Source organism: Phyllobates terribilis, unplaced genomic scaffold (assembly GCF_046119375.1).
Source record: "Phyllobates terribilis strain yellow unplaced genomic scaffold, ASM4611937v1 Scaffold_35__1_contigs__length_13245226, whole genome shotgun sequence".
NCBI lineage: Eukaryota > Metazoa > Chordata > Amphibia > Anura > Dendrobatidae > Phyllobates > Phyllobates terribilis.
This window is the reverse complement of record NW_027362795.1, coordinates 5,759,996-5,776,312: the sequence shown is the minus strand read 5'-3', so window position 1 is coordinate 5,776,312 and position 16,317 is coordinate 5,759,996.

Here is a 16,317-nt window from a genome sequence, read left to right as displayed (position 1 = left end):
AAGGTGGGCACCATCTTAGTTCAGTGCAGAGAAGTCTGAGCAGAAGTGGGAGGGAGCAGGGGCTCTGCATGAGCTCTGCTCCGGAGGCGGGCCTAGTAACAGAGGCCCAGGCCTGGAAGAGGGAGAAGGAAGGAAGAGGAGCGGAGAAGGCTCCAGGAACGAGGAATGAAGGGATCCCAGGGGTGCGGACGGGTGAGTCGCCACCGCACGCCCGAATCCACCTGCGTGGAGGGGTCAGGCCAAAGGGGGAGACCGGTCCCCGAACTAGTGGAGGCAGGAAACGACCCTCAGCTAGAAACCGGAGGCTCTGACATTTTATGTGGCGCAGCCCCTCGCTACACCCGCTAGGAAGGCACCACATAGGGTCAGGGAAACTGGCGCCAAGTTTACCAAGAGGAGGCCCGAGGCAGCCGGACAGAAGTGTTGGTAAGAAAGGCCAGACAAAGGACACACAAAGGGGGTCCTGTGAAGTGCTCCAAAGTTATCTGGGAGTTGTCTGAGCCCCTCACCTGGTGAGCACAGTACGACGTGGGCAGCCGTTACCTGCAGACGTGGTCTGGATAATAAGAACTGTGAGTAAAGGCCCTGAACTGCATCACTGACTCCGTGTCATTACTGCTGCTGCCCTGCACCATCACCCCCATCCTCCGCATACACTGCCCTGAGGCTATACTCCTCCCGTGGGGAGTTATGCTACGCTCTGCTGCACCCACAACACCAGCCTCAGCGGTCTGCCCTGTAGCGGCGGTTCACTCTGACCGCAATCCACGGGTGGCGTAGTCGGACATTTAAACATCAAAACCACATAAATAGTTCCGCCACTGGTTTGACCGCCCTGAGCCACGGAACCGGGTCGCCGCCACGAAGACTACAACCACCAGCATCCACCAAAAAGGGTCCGGCTCCGGGTGTCCCAAGGCCCAGGGGGTGCGTCAGAACATTTTCATCACCTTTCACAATCACCAATGGGACAAGGCAGTGATGTCCTCTGTCCCCTCTCTTATACATCCTAGTGACGGAGCACCTGCTCTCATCAATTCGCCATAACCCCAATATTAGGTGGATTGAGGTGGGAGGCACCGAGTACAAGTGCTCTCTATTTGCTGATGATGTCCTAGTATATATCACTCAATCACATATATCCATCCCTGCTGTTATGGCTGAAATAGATCACTTTGTTACATGGTAAAATTTTAAAATCAATGCAGCGAAGTCTCAGGCCCTCGATGTCTCCCTCCCCAAATCCATATAGGATTCCATCCAGTCCAACTTTCCCTTTGCCTGGCCCTCACAGGGTATCAAATACTTAGGAATTCCTATTCATAGAGACCTCTCCCATCTATGTTATCTTAATTTTGGGCCCTTTATTGAACAACTCCATACAGACCACGGTTGGCAAGTTAGAACTGTAAGATTCACTACGTGAACCACTGGTGTTTTGTGGAAAAGCACATGTACACTGCGTTCCAAATTATTATGCAAAAAGTGTTTAGGAGTGATAAGGGAAGAATTTGTTTGTTTGTCAGTTAAACTCATTGATGGTGATGTGTGTCAGGGCTCTTTATATCACTGTAAGCAATTGCAGACACCTGTGCTAATTAGTTTGGCAGGTGTGTCCAATGAAAGGCAAGACTACTTAAGAAGGCTCTCTCACATTATTAAGCAGCCTACATTTTCTGCCAAAATGGGAAAGAAAAAGGATGTGTCGGCTGCTGAGAAGCAACAAATTGTGGAGTGTTTAGGTCAAGGCATGACTACAATCAACATTGTGCGATGATCAGGATGAAGTGTCTTGGCAATCAAGAAGTATGTAGCTGATTCACAGTACACACGTCTGCGTGCTGATAAGGGCAAATTGAGGACTCTTTCCTACAGGCAATTACGTCAGGTTGAAAGAGCAGCGGCCAAAAAGCCTTGTCATAGCAGCAGACAAGTTTTTGAAGCTGCTTGTGCCTCCAACGTCCCCCGAACAACAAGATGCAGGGTCCTTCAGAGGTTTGCAGCTGTGCATGCGCCATCCTGTCGACCTCCTCTATCCACTTCACACAAGCAGAAACGGCTCCAGTGGGCCAAACATTACATGAAGACTGATTTCAAAACTGTTTTGTTCACGGATGAGTGCCGTGCAGCGCTCGATGGTCCAGATGGATGGAGTGGAGGATGGCTGGTTGATGGACACCCCACGCAAACACGGCTACAGCGCCAACAAGGAGGAGGTAGAGTAATGTTTTGGGCTGGAATCATGGGGAGAGAGATTGTCGGCCCCTTTAGGATCCCTGAAGGCGCTAAAGATGAACTCCATAATGTATGTGGATTTTCTCAAACAGCACTTCCTGCCATGGTTCAAGAAGAAGAACCGTGTATTTCACAGCAAGATCATTTTTCTGCATGATAATGCACCATCTCATGCTGCACATAAAACATCTGCATCTCTGGCTGATATGGGCATAAAAGGGGACAAACTTATGGTGTGACCCCCATGCTCCCCTGACCTGTACCCCATTCAGAACCTTTGGAGCATCATTAAAAGGAGTGTCTATGATGGCGGGAGGCAGTTCACATCTAAGCAACAGCTCTGGGAGGGTATTCTGTCCTCATGCAAAACAATTGAAGCAGAAACCATCCAAAACCTGACAAATTCAATGGACGAGAGAGTTCAGAAGCTCCTTTCGAACAAGGGGTCCTATGTGAAAATGTAACATCACCTAGAATAAAGTTTTGAGTTGAAAACTGTTTGATTTCAGTTTCTAACAACCTGCTAATGCTTATAATTTCAAAAATGACCATTTTTTTGGTCTTTATTAAAATGAAAAGGTTGATCGAAAAGTTTGGGGGATCTAAGAGTGTGGCAACCCAGTAGTCATGATTACTTCGAATTCTGACAATATGAGGGTCATGCTGCAGGTAGTGCAGCAAGAAGGCACTTATGTGCCTTGCGCATCTCGGAGCCCCAAAATTATTTTCCGGGCTAGATGCAGCTAAAAATTATTTTTAATTTTAAATCTGGTGAAGCTTTAGTATAGATGGCCTAATAGGATCAGTGCTGCACACTGCTACAAAGCCCAAATTATTTTCCAGTCAAGATACAGATAAACATGATTAGTAATTTGAAAGCTTAAAACGGTTGGTAGGGTGATTTTAACCAATCATCAAGCTTTTACTCTCCCCAGGATGACACAGGGGTAGAAAAGTCGTTTCGGATCCATGATTTGTTCATCTTTATGAACGTGAGTCTGTCTACATTATCAGTGGAGAGCCGCGTGCGCTTATCTGTCAGCACACCACCAGCAGCGCTGAACACACGTTCAGACAGAACGCTGGCTGCGGGGCATGACAAGATCTCCAAGGCGTAAGTGGCTAGCTCCGGCCATTTATCCAGATTGGAAGCCCAAAAAGAGCAAGGGTCCAGTGACACAGTCGTGGCTTCAATGTTTACTTGGAGATACTCCTGTACCATCGTCTCTAGGCGTTGACTATGTGTCAGACTTCTTGTCTCCTGTGGCCTTGCAAAGGATGGGCTAAAAAAGTGGTGAAATGATTCCGCAAAATTGATGTTACCAGCAGATACTGTGGTTCTGTTACGGTTTGAGTGCTGAACACTTGACGGTCCCACGGTTGGCAAGTTGGAACTGTGAGATTCACTACGTGCACCACTGGTATTTTGTGGAAAAGCACATGTAAGATTCTACAACAGTCTCTGCTGATACTCCTGCATGCGTGCATCCCTTTCTATGGCAGGAATAATTTCTGCAAATTTACTTTTGTAACGGGGATCTAAAAGTGTGGCAACCCAGTAGTCAGGATTATTTCTAATTCTCACAATTCGAGGGTCATGTTGCAGGTAGTGCAGCAAGAAGGCACTCATGTGTGTTGCGCATCCAGGAGCACCAAGTCCCTGTTGTGTTGGTGGCGAGGTAACAATCATGCTTCCTTCCTCTGTCCTCTCCCCCCAACCTCGCACAACAGAAATGTGATCAAGGTCTCCCTCATCTGATGAGTCTTCCATCAGTTCGTCCTCCACTTCTTCCTGGGCTCCTGCACCTTCCTCACTAGTTTGGCTGCTACCATGCGCCCTGGTAAAACCATCTCCCCCACCCTCACATGCCTGCCGCCTTGGTGCTGCCGACCGTCTGGACCTTGCAGATGTTAGCCCTTCCGCATACAACTCCTCCTCCTCTACTTCCTCCACCTCCTCTTGTGCCACCACCTGACTCCGAATTCTGTTTAACATGTGCTCCAGCATGTAAATCACCGGAATAGTCATGCTGATAATGGCATCGTCAGCACTAAACATCTTCGTCGCCATTTCAAAACTGTGCAGAAGGGTGCATAGGTCCCTGATCTGAGACCACTCCTCCAGCGTGATTTGCCCCACCTCTGAATCTCGTTGGCCCAGGCTATACGTCAGAACGTATTGCACTAGGGCTTGTCGGTGCTGCCACAGTCGCTGCAACATGTGCAGAGTTGAATTCCACCGGGTAGGCACATCGCATTTTAGCCGGTGAAGTGGCAGGCCCAACGACTTCTGTAGAGATGTAAGTCGCTGAGCTGCGGGATGCGAACGGCGGAAGTGAGCACACAGCGACCGTGCCCTCTGCAGAAGGCCATCTAGTCTGGGATAGTGGGCTAAAAATTGCTGGACAATCAGGTTCAACACGTGAGCCATACAAGGCACGTGTGTGACATTGCCCCGGCGAAGGGCCGCACCCAGGTTTGCAGCATTGTCGCACACGGCCTTCCCTGGTTTCAGGTCCAGTGGAGACAACCATTCATGAAATTGGTTCTCCAGAGCTGACTACAACTCCTCAGCTGTGTGACTCACATTTCCCAGACATTTCAATGTAAAAACCGCCTGATGACGTTGAGCCCTACTGCCAGCATAGTAAGGAGGTGTGCAGGATCCCTTCTGCGCAGTTAGAAAGCTTGTGGCATGACCAGACAGGCTTTGGGTGCAGGTGGAAGACCGAGAGGAGGTTGAGGAGGCAGAAGCAGTGGAGGAACTTTGACATAAAGAGGATTGACGCACAACTCGTGGGGACGGCAAGACTTGGACAGCAGCCCCTTGTCCTGCTGTCACCATAGTTACCCAGTGCCCAGTCAGCGACATGTAACGCCCCTGTCCATGCCTACTCGTCCAAGTGTCTGTGGTGAAATGCACCCTGTCACACACAGAGTTTCTCAAAGAAGCGGTGATGTTGTGTGCGACATGCTGGTGGAGCGCAGGCACACCTTTCTTTGAGAAGTAGTGCCGACTGGGCATCTGGTACTGGGGCACTGCGACGGACATAAGGTCTCGAAAATCCTCTGTGTCCACCAGGCGGAAAGGCAGCATTTCTGTAGCCAAGAGCTTGCAGATGGTGAAATTCAACCTCTTAGCTTTCTCATGGCTAGGAGGAAATGGTCTTTTACTTGTCCACATCTGAGGGACCGAGGGCTGGCTATTGTGCTTAGACGGGGTTGATAAGGGTGTCCCTGGCAAACTGCCGGTCTGTGAGGAAGATGCAGGCGGACATGTTAGGTTGCCTTGATCCAAAGGTGGTGCTATCGATGTCGGACAGCACTCAACACCAGCTGGTGTTACCACCTCCAAAGAAAATGATGACCTGCCAATCACGCTGGCTGTTGCGGGTAAAGAGGTGGCAGGTCTGCGCCCCAAAACAGGTGTGACTGCTGTCCCCCCAGTCACAGAGGATGAAGAGGCCGCGGATGCACAAGATATGGCAGACGGTGGTTGGCCCGGCCGGCTAGGCCGCATTGTAGCACACTGAGCTTCCCACTGCAACTTATGCTTCATGTCCATGTGCCGGTTCATGCATGAAGTACTCAAACTATGTATTTTTTGGCCTCTACTTAGCTTTTGCTGACAAATGTTACAGATAACACGAGTTGGGTCATCTTTATCGATCTGAAAAAATGCCCAGGCTATGCAAGGCTTAGCACCCATGCGACCTGAAGAGCCACCACGACTTGTGGTGAGAGGCAGAGTTGTGTTTGAGGATGCAGTTGTTGACGTGCTTCCAGTACTACGTCTCTGTCCAGGAAGGCGCAACCTGACCTCGTCGTCACTAGCATCTTCCTCCACCTCCTCTGCTGACCTCATCTCTTGGCTGACTGTGGGTTGACAGTAAGTGGGATCTCCGACCTCATCATCATCACCCTGTGCGTTATCACACCCGTCGTCCTCAGAGCCAACCTGTTCCTGCCCTGACAAAAAACTAAAGTTGTCGCTCCAATCAGGTATTTGAGTCTTATCATCGTCTTCCTCATTGTCTCCACCAACAGGAGTTACAGTTTGGGAATGAGGGTCTACATTATGGTCAGAACCTTCTGCGTCTGGTCCTGGATCCGACTCATAAAGATTCTGGGCATCAGTGCAGATCATTTCCTCGTCTGGATTCACAGAAGCGCTGGAGTCGACCTCTGATTCCCAGGCTATAGTATGAGTAAACAGCTCTGCAGACTCAACCATCTGTTCTACCTCATACTCAGACGGGCAGCTGGAGATTTGGGAGCTGTGAGGAAGCAAGTGCGATTTGGGTGACACCTTTGAGGACTGGAGTATTTGTGATGTTGAAGTTGATGTGGAGGAGAGCCCACTTAAAGGAGCACTTGATATCCGTTGAAGCACCTGCTGTTTTTGTGCCTCATCTGGAATTTGTAGCGATTGGCGTGGCCGTAAGAAAGGGATCTTATCACATTGTCCGCTAAAAGAAGTAGACATTTTAGTTTGGCTGGAAGATGGTCTTTCTTCTGCAGATGTTACTGTTGCTTTAACACCTACCCCACGGACACAACCTTTTTTCCCCTTCCCAACACGCCTATTCCCCTTTCCACCAGCAGCAGGCCTTTTTCCACTCATTTTGGTGGTTAACTAATTCACAACTCTGGAGTTGTTTGCACAAAAAAACAATGGATGGTAACCGAGCAGAGCTGAGTGGCCAAACTGTGGTATTAGGCCAAAACTATTGGCTGGGTTAGATGCAGAAAAAAATTATTTTGAATTTGCAACCTGATGGAGGTCAGTATAGATGGATTAATAGAACAAGACCCACACACTACTAGAAGGCCAATATTTTTTCAGAGGTAGATGCAGGAAAAAAATATATTCAGTTTGCAACCTGATGGAGGTCAGTATAGATGGACTAATACAACAAGTCCCGCACACAGCTAGAAGCCCAATATTTTTTCAGAGGTAGATGCAGGAAAAAAATATATTCAGTTTGCAACCTGATGGAGGTCAGTATAGATGGACTAATACAACAAGTCCCACACACAGCTAGAAGCCCAATATTTTTTCAGAGGTAGATGCAGAAAAAAATATATTCAGTTTGCAACCTGATGGAGGTCAGTATAGATGGACTAATACAACAAGTCCCACACACAGCTAGAAGCCCAAATATTTTTTCAGAGGTACTGTAGATGCAGATAAAAATTAGTTTTAATTTGCAACCTGATGGAGGTCAGTATAGATGGACTAATAGAGAAAGTCCGACACACTACTAGAAGGCCAAATATTTTTTCAGAGCTAGATGCAGAAAAAAATTATATTCAGTTTGCAACCTGATGGAGGTCAGTATAGATGGATTAATAGAACAAGACCCACACACAGCTAGAAGCCCAATATTTTTTCAGAGGTAGATGCAGGAAAAAAATATATTCAGTTTGCAACCTGATGGAGGTCAGTATAGATGGACTAATACAACAAGTCCCACACACAGGTAGAAGCCCAAATATTTTTTCAGAGGTACTGTAGATGCAGATAAAAATTAGTTTTAATTTGCAACCTGATGGAGGTCAGTATAGATGGACTAATAGAATGATGCTATGCCCAAAAGATTTTACTTCACTAGGTGCAGTAAAAAAATTGGTATTCTATACACAGGTGGTATATTTTGCAACACAGATAGGCTACTCCACTGACTAACACACTCTGCAATAGGCCAAAAAGGATTAGCTTTGCTAGATTCAGCCAAATGCTGTGAAAAAAACTTGCACAGCACTGGCACAGACCTGCCTGGCAAAAACTGATAGGAACTGATGTAACCTAGTCCTGAAAAGGACTCCAATTACAATTAGTCTTTACTCCCACAACCTATCTATTTAAGAGCACAGACCTCCCTGATAAAAGTCGTAGGAAATGCTGTAACCTAGTCCTTAAAAGGACTGCAATCACAACTATTCCCTACTCCCAAGCTATCTGTATATTTGTGCGAAAATTGGCTTGAAATTAACAAGGTATAGCGCACACAGCAACAGCGGTGCCGTCTAACACGCAGCTGCAGCAGTGAGAAAATGGTGGCGACGGGGAAAATGGCTTGGTCTTATAGGGCAAGGACATGTGACATACACTGCCAATGACACATGCCCTTGCTTGTGTGAAAAAAAAGCACTTCGCTCCGTGTGTGCGCTGCTGATAGGCTGACAGATTGCACCTCCCCACTGCAAATGCGGGAAAGAGAAAAAAAAAATGGAGATCTTCATTGTTCCTGCAGAGATCCATCCCCTGCCCCTCCCCCCACCCCGCTGTACACTCAAACTGCGTATTAACATTAATTTTCATCATTACTGAGAAAAAATCCAGTTATGATTTTGGTGCACGAACAGTTATCGAACATAACCTCGAACAGCCGAATTTTTCTCAAATTGTTCGTGTTCGCCGAACGGCTCGAACACCGCCCAAAACAGCTCGAATTTGAGATTGGCGAACAGTTCGAGTAGAACAACGCTCATCTCTAGTCTTTACTACTTTCTATGGGACGCTATTATTTTTATAGGTCCCCTCTATCTGGCACACAGTCTTTGTAGCATTAATTGGTGGAGGGTAATCATAGTAATGACATAATTTTTGAAGTATTGAGGTTCCTATTCCACATCGGAAGAGCAGGCAGCATGGGGAGGTTGTGCAGGGGGGGAATAGATGGGGACGGTGCTGAAAATGTGAGAAGTCAGATGGTCTTTGTACAGGGTGTTTTTTTATGTAGAGGCAATGGTCATATCATAATACTATGTACTCACTGTGTAGTGTTGATAGTAGAGGGCATTGTGTAGCGGGATTATTATTGCCTTGTATAGAAGTCATTTTGGGAATATTGGTCTGTAATTATATATGTATAGGTCCTCTTTTAAGTGGCGGGGAGGTTGTATGGGGAAACACCTGCTTTGGGGCTTTGGCCCCTGATCTTTTAGGACCTCAGCAACGTCCCGGCATACAAGGGATATGGGGCACAAAGTGTTCTGGAGGTTTCCTTTACAGTATGAAGCATTTTCCACACAGTATCCTTCCTGTGTAATATACTCCAGAACTGGTGAGGCGCACTGTCGCTCCCTATTTCGCCATAACTCGGCCTCAGCACTGCAGTGCTGATCAGCAGGTCTGCTTACTTGTTCTTCGGTTTCGCGCACTATGTCTTCCACTACTGGCGCCCTTGAACCCTTGCACTCGTGACTCCCACTAGTACAGGGGTCTCAAACTCGATAGAGTAAATGGGCCGCACTTAAAAAAAAATGTAAGCTGGCGGGCCGCATTCCTTTCAAATTTAATACAGTACAAAATTATAGTTAAACAATTATTTATTTGAACTACTATAACAATTCTACATTACTGTACTATAATACTGCTAGGTTTAAGCTTAATGGAAATTTGCCGGCTTACTCCACCTGCTTATTTTAACAATCCAGTTTTCCACTTCCAGTGTCGCAGAATTCAGTCTGGCTGCTCAGTTGTCAGCGTTTGCCAGATACGAGAATGTCAAGATTGGGCTTGAAATCATGAGCGTCGGCCAATCGCAATGTTGCATGAAGATGTTCATCTGTAAGTCTTGACCGTAATGCTGATTTGTTCAGCTTCATTGAAGAGAAAAACAGTTCGCATACATATGTACTTCCGAACATGGCCATGATCCTGGCAGCGGCTTTAAGAAGATTTGGAAATTTTTCTCGTGCGACAAACCTATAGAGATCTGGAACAGCAATGTCCATATACTTCTGTTTAAGAACAGCGTCGCATTGCAAGTCCACAATCTCCATCTGCAGATCTTCTGAAACACAAGCAATGTCTACCGCAAACGGAGTGGCGAAGAGTGTAAATTCAGCTTCAAGATCCTGAAACTCATGAAAACGTCTATCAAACTCTTGTAGTAACTGAGAAATTATATTGGAAGAGTAGTTCAAGCGTTCGGGTTCAGCTCGTACCAGCGACTGCATAGCTGAGAAATGAGCCAAATTGCCGGACTGTAGCTGCTGGGCCACAAGGACAGCTACATCTGATTGCTTTTATACCAGCAAACATCATTGTAATCATCTGGTTTGGGCCCCGGAGCTTCAAGTTGAGTGCGTTGAGGTGTTCTGTGACATCTGTTAGAAATGCGAAGTCAGATAGAAAAGCTGGGAAGGAAAGTTGGAAAGCGTCTTTATCTTTCAGCGCCATAAAAATCTACCTCCTGTCTCAAAGCTAAACATCTTTTCAACCCTCTTCCCCGACTCAACCATTTGACCTCGGTATGCTACAGCAAGTCTCCATATTCACTGTCCATATCAGACAGGAATGAAGTGAACGGCCTATGGTTAAGACCTCTTGCCCGTATAAAGTTACCAGTCTTAAGCACAAAGTCCATAACTTCTTTCATTTGTACACTTTTTCCGCACAGCGCCCCCTGATGCAGAATGCAGTGTATAGCACTGAAAGGACCTGACAATGAACGCTGGCTTCGTTTTGCTTTCAATAATCCCACAACACCAATGTTTTCAGGACACATTGCTGGTGCCCCATCCGCTACCACAGACACCAGTTTATCCCATGGCGGTCCTGCTGGGTTAATACAACCTTCAAGCTCTTTAAAAATGTCCCGACCGGTCGTTGTGCCTTTCATTGGTAATAAATCCAATAATTCCTCGGTTATGTTTAGGTTTTCATCAACCCCACGAATGAACACGGCACAGTATGGAGTATCTGTTACCCTCAGTAAATGGTCGTGAATGTTTTGCTCTCATGTTACTGAGTAACTCGCTTTTCCAGAAGCTTCACTTGACCCGTTAATACTTGGGAAGAAGTTTGGCTGTTTTTGAAGAGACGCTTTCAGCTGCTGAAGCTTTTCCTCTCTGTTTGCCAGACATTGCTCCATGCTGTCCTCCATGCTACGTCATGTAATGTCCACGCACATTGTAGTCCTTAAGCTGCGACAAATGAAGACAAATCAGACTCCGGGCTCTCTCTCCGACCTCTGTGACAAAATATAAGTTTTCCCACTTTTCCTGAAATATTCGTTTTTCATCAGCAATCTTGTGCTTTTTTGATGACGATGCCATTTATGATGTTAAACTGGTGCTCTGTGTATTGAAAAATATGTCTGTTAGCAACTCCGTCCTGCTCCCATAGAAATGCATCATAGTCTGCGGGTGTATGCAGAGTATGGACTATAATGGTGCTGGCAGAGCGAACATGTGCTCTGTCGTGCGTCGTCTACTTGAGGCAGACACTTGGACATTGTAGACTGCGTCCAGTAGGTGTATACACCCGAAAATGATGCACGACAGAGCACACATTGACTCTGTCAGCACCATTATATATTCTATGGCCTCGTCGGCACATACGTCCAAATCCCATTTTACATTGGTTCGGACATAAGCCCCGACGGGACCGATGAACATGGGGAAGAACACACTGTGAAAGGGGCCTCAGCGATATATGAGGCTGCTGTGTTCTTCCCATACATTGCTTAGTTCACTGCCAGAGCAGTTTTCAGCTGATAAAGGGATGGGCCGGGTGCCCGCACCCCACTGATCTCAGATCACCGGTTTATTCAACGAAGTGGCCATTTAATCATTAAAGGGGTTGTCAGACAATTTTATTTTGATGGCCTATCATTAGGACAGGTGATGGATATCTGATCGGTGGGATGCAACATCCAGCTCCCCCCACTGATCAGCAGTTCCCGGTGCCCGTGGTATGTGCTCACTTGCGGAGGGAACTACACAGCTCCATCAACTGCATAGTGGGCACGGCTGGGCCCTTCATATCCACTCTTATTGAATAGGCGTAGATTTGTATTACCCATTTGCAGCCATTATAAAGGATAGCCCATCAATATAAAAGCAATGGACAATCCCTTTAAGTCCTGCAGAATCTCTTTATGTAGTTTCTCACCATAGCAATGCCATACATGTCAATATTAAAGAGAACCTGTAATGTCAGAAAACGCTATTTACCTGGAGATATAGAGTCAATCTGCAGGTAAATATCTTTACAATGCTACATGGCCGTCTTACTGTAAGTGCAGCTACCAGGATAGAATTAACTTATTTCCTCCCGGGAGCTATGGGCTTTCAGTCATAGAAGTTACATTCATTGGTCACAGCACTGCTCACTATACTGTAAGCACGCCCCAGAACTTTTGATTTTCTCCGCACAGATGCGCTGCACACTGAGCTGGCAACCCAAGTGCTGGAGCGTGTTTACAGCAACTACTCATAGTGTAGTAAACAGGCTTAAGGAACTCCTTGCATGACTGAAAGCCGATGGCTCTTGAAAGAAATATAGTTCAGTTTCCCAGTAGCTGAACTTTTAGTAAAGCTGCCAGGAAACGTTGTAACACTATTTACCTGCAGATTATTCCTTTATCTGACGTTTTCAGCTATACCATTTTTGGTATATGGCTTTTTGATCATTTTTTATTCTATTTTCTGACAGTATGATGGAAAAGCTACATTTTTGGTGCGTTTATTATTTTTTATTCATCATGAGGCTATGATCACACATTACGTTTTTGCAGTGTTTTCTCTGCAACCAAAATTTGCTCTTGCTTATAAGGGCTCTTTCACATGTCAGTATCTCCAGTATGAGTGGTGACAGTTTCCACACGTGCTGGAGACATCAATACACGATGAATGAATTGGTCTGTGCACATCTCAATGTGTTTCCACAGACCATGTGTCAGTGCGCTCCACGGGGAGAATGAGCGACTTCGGAGCTGCGCTCAGTGAGTGACAGGACACGGCTTCTGAGCTCAGCTCCGGAGCCACTCATTCTCCCCGGCTCCTCGGCGTCAGAGGATTACAGTGGGGGAGACCTAGGAGAGGTGAGTATATGGATTTTATCATTTTATTCTTAGTTTTACACAGGGACACAGCGGGAGCAGACACTACCACTACCCAGCACATTAATCCCCGAAATGCTACGATCAAAGTCCATCGCAGCATTTCTGGGACAGGCAGAGATAATAGCGCCCCTCTTACCTTGGATCGGAGACCCTGTGCTGTGAGCACGGGGTCCAATCATTGCCATGGTGACCCAATGTTGTCATGACGACATCCGGTAACCAGGCACTAGAAAGTTAGATAGATTGTGCACTGCGCACGATCTAATTTGTGTCTACAGTGCTGACAGCCTGCATAGCATAGGGATGCGGCTGCATCCCTATGCTATGCAAGCGATCAGCCAGCAAAAAATGAAAGTTCCATAGTGGGACAAAGTGTAAAAGTGCAAAAAAGTGTCAGAAAGTGAAAAAAAAATTGTAAAAGTATATAAAAAAATGAAAACATAATCCAAAAAAAATAAAAATATACTGTACCCATAAATTAATATTATGAAAAAGAAAAAGTACACATATTTGGTATTGCCAGAACGACCTGACCTATAACACTGTCCCACTAGTTAAGCCTTTTAGTGAACACTGTAAAAAAAAAAGAAGCAAAAAACAATGCTTTGTCATCATACCGCCAAACGAAAAATGGAATATAACTCAATCAGAAATATGAATGTAAATAAAAATAGTACCACTGAAAACGTCATCTTGTCCCCCAAAAAACAAGCTGGCATACAGCTCCATCAGCCGGAAAATAAAAAAAGTTATAGCTCTCAGAAGAAAGCTGTGCAAAAAAAAAAATTTTTCTCTAAAATAGTTTTTATTGTGTAAGGCTATATGCGCAAGATCATGATTTGAAGCAGAAATTTCCTGTGCATTTCCACATCTCCTTGGCAGGAAAAATACATGCGGAAATTCTGCGTGTTTTTGATGTATTATTTGAAGCGTTTTTGTACATCAATGAATGCTTTTTGGAGCTAAATAAAGTTATTTGCTAAAACCCTTGGGTTTTCTTGAGAACTTGGGTGAGTATATTGGTTAATTTAAATGATTAAAGAATGTGTCTGTTGTATTTCAAATAAAGTGTTTACTCTGTGTCTGTGTGTTTATTTAACTCTTTACTTTAATTAGGTTTGGTCATGAAAAGAGCTAGTTGTCAGCTAATCCCATTCAACCAATCTTCATTAGCATTTCTATTCAAATAATTTATGCGGCTGCTCACAGCTGGTTCGTTAGCAGCTACGTCCCCCCCAATCAGCACTCAGCAGTGCTTTGGACGCAGCGTATTTTTGTTGCGCCCAAAACGTGGTGTTCTAATGCCGCACTTTTGATGTCGGTACATGTGAATCCACCGCATATAATGACACTTCAGTCGGTCAAAATCTGCAGTGGAGACTGGCGTGTCTGCTACAGAAATTGACAGGTTGCGGGTGACTTTGGGTATGTGGCCACGATTAGGAGCAGCTGCGGGTTTGAAGCTGCGTCTTTATACAGCGCCAAACCCGCAGCTTCCAGAAGTTACAGCATAGTTGATGGGATCTCTAGAAATCACATGTCCATTATGCATGCATCAGAGGCTGCTGATCATCCGTGGACACTGACATGCGGCGAGTTTTTCAGGACCGCAGCATGTCAAATTCTCTTGCTGAGTTGCTAGTCTCCGCAACAGAAATTTGACCACTAGAATGTATAGAATGCGGTAAATCCACATGGTTCAGTGAACACATGCAGATCTACCTGCGTTCAATAGACTACAACGCTTTGGACGCAGCAAAAGTATGCGTCCAAAGCGCTGCTATATCCGGATCGTGGGCACAGAACCTAAAATTAAAATAAAAATGGCGTGGACTCCCGTGTAATTTTTATGACCAGTAGAGAGAAAGCCAACCGCTGGGGGCTGATATTAGTAGCCGGGGAAGGGGCCATTAGCCAACAATGTTCCCTGGCTATTAATATCAGCCCACAGCTGTTTGTTTAGCCTTTCCTGGCTAGATTACAGGGGGACTCCATAAAAATATTGACGTGGGGTCCCCCTATAAAATCTAACCAGCAAAGGCTAAACAGACAGCTGAGGGCTGATATTAATAGCCAGGGAAGGGGCATGAATACTAGCCCCCTCCACGGTTATTAATATCACCCGTCCATAAGATGTGCCAAATCTGGCGCTTAGCCTCCGCTCTTCCCACTGCCCTGTACCGGTGGCGAGTGGGGTAATGGGGTTGGGGTTCACGGCAGCCTTGTATCGGTGGCTGACGGGAAGCCCAGGTTAGTAATGGAGGGCGTCTATAAGACGCCCCCATTACTAACTGCGTAATAAAATGGTTGCCTCTTTTTCAATAAAAGACATGGCCAGAATAAAGTATTTTAATTAAATAAAAAACACACGGTTCTACAATTTTTTTTATTACCCTCTGTCCGCAAAGCCATCTATCTTCTGAAAAAAACGTAAAATAACAAACAACCATATCCCTCACCGCCAACGATTGTCCAACTACGATCCGGTTCACTTCTACAGCAGTGACATCAGCAATCACTGATGTCACTGCTGTAGAAGACAGCAGTGTATACTGACAGGAGTGTAAAATCACTCCTGTCAGTATACATGCGGCTGCAGGAGGTCACTGGGGTTGATCAGCTGAAGATCAGCTGATCAGCCCCGGTGAACTTACCACTGTGGGAGCATTCTTGAGAATGTTCCCACGGGGAGGTCACGTTAGCATCAGCTGATCGGTCACGTCACCGCAGGTTCTGGCAACTCAGTACACTGCTGGGAGTGAGCGGGCTCCCACAGTGTACCGCTGGCCGCCAGGAGCATCGGATCGCCACCGGGGACCAGGAGGACACCGGGGGCCACCGGACAGGTGAGTATAAGGTTTTTTTTTATTTTTACTTTTTTTTTGACCGCGGGCTGGGCAGAGCAGACTACTGCTCCTCCCAGCCACGTCGCTCTCGCTGTCCTCAGTGGGAGCGAGGGTCGGATGAGAGGAGTTGTAGTCCTCCTCACCCGCATCGTGTTTCCAGCACGAATTTGCGCCCATTGGCTTTAATTGAAACACAGCAAATTCGCAAGTATAGATAATATACCTGCGGGTTTACTGCGGTTCAATGCAAGTCAATGGACGCAAATTTCCGGCGGAAATGCCCGAACATTGGTCATGCTGCGGTTTTTACTGCAATGGTAATCTGGAGCGGACATTTCCGCATCATGTACACAGCACATCCGGATTACCATTGCTAT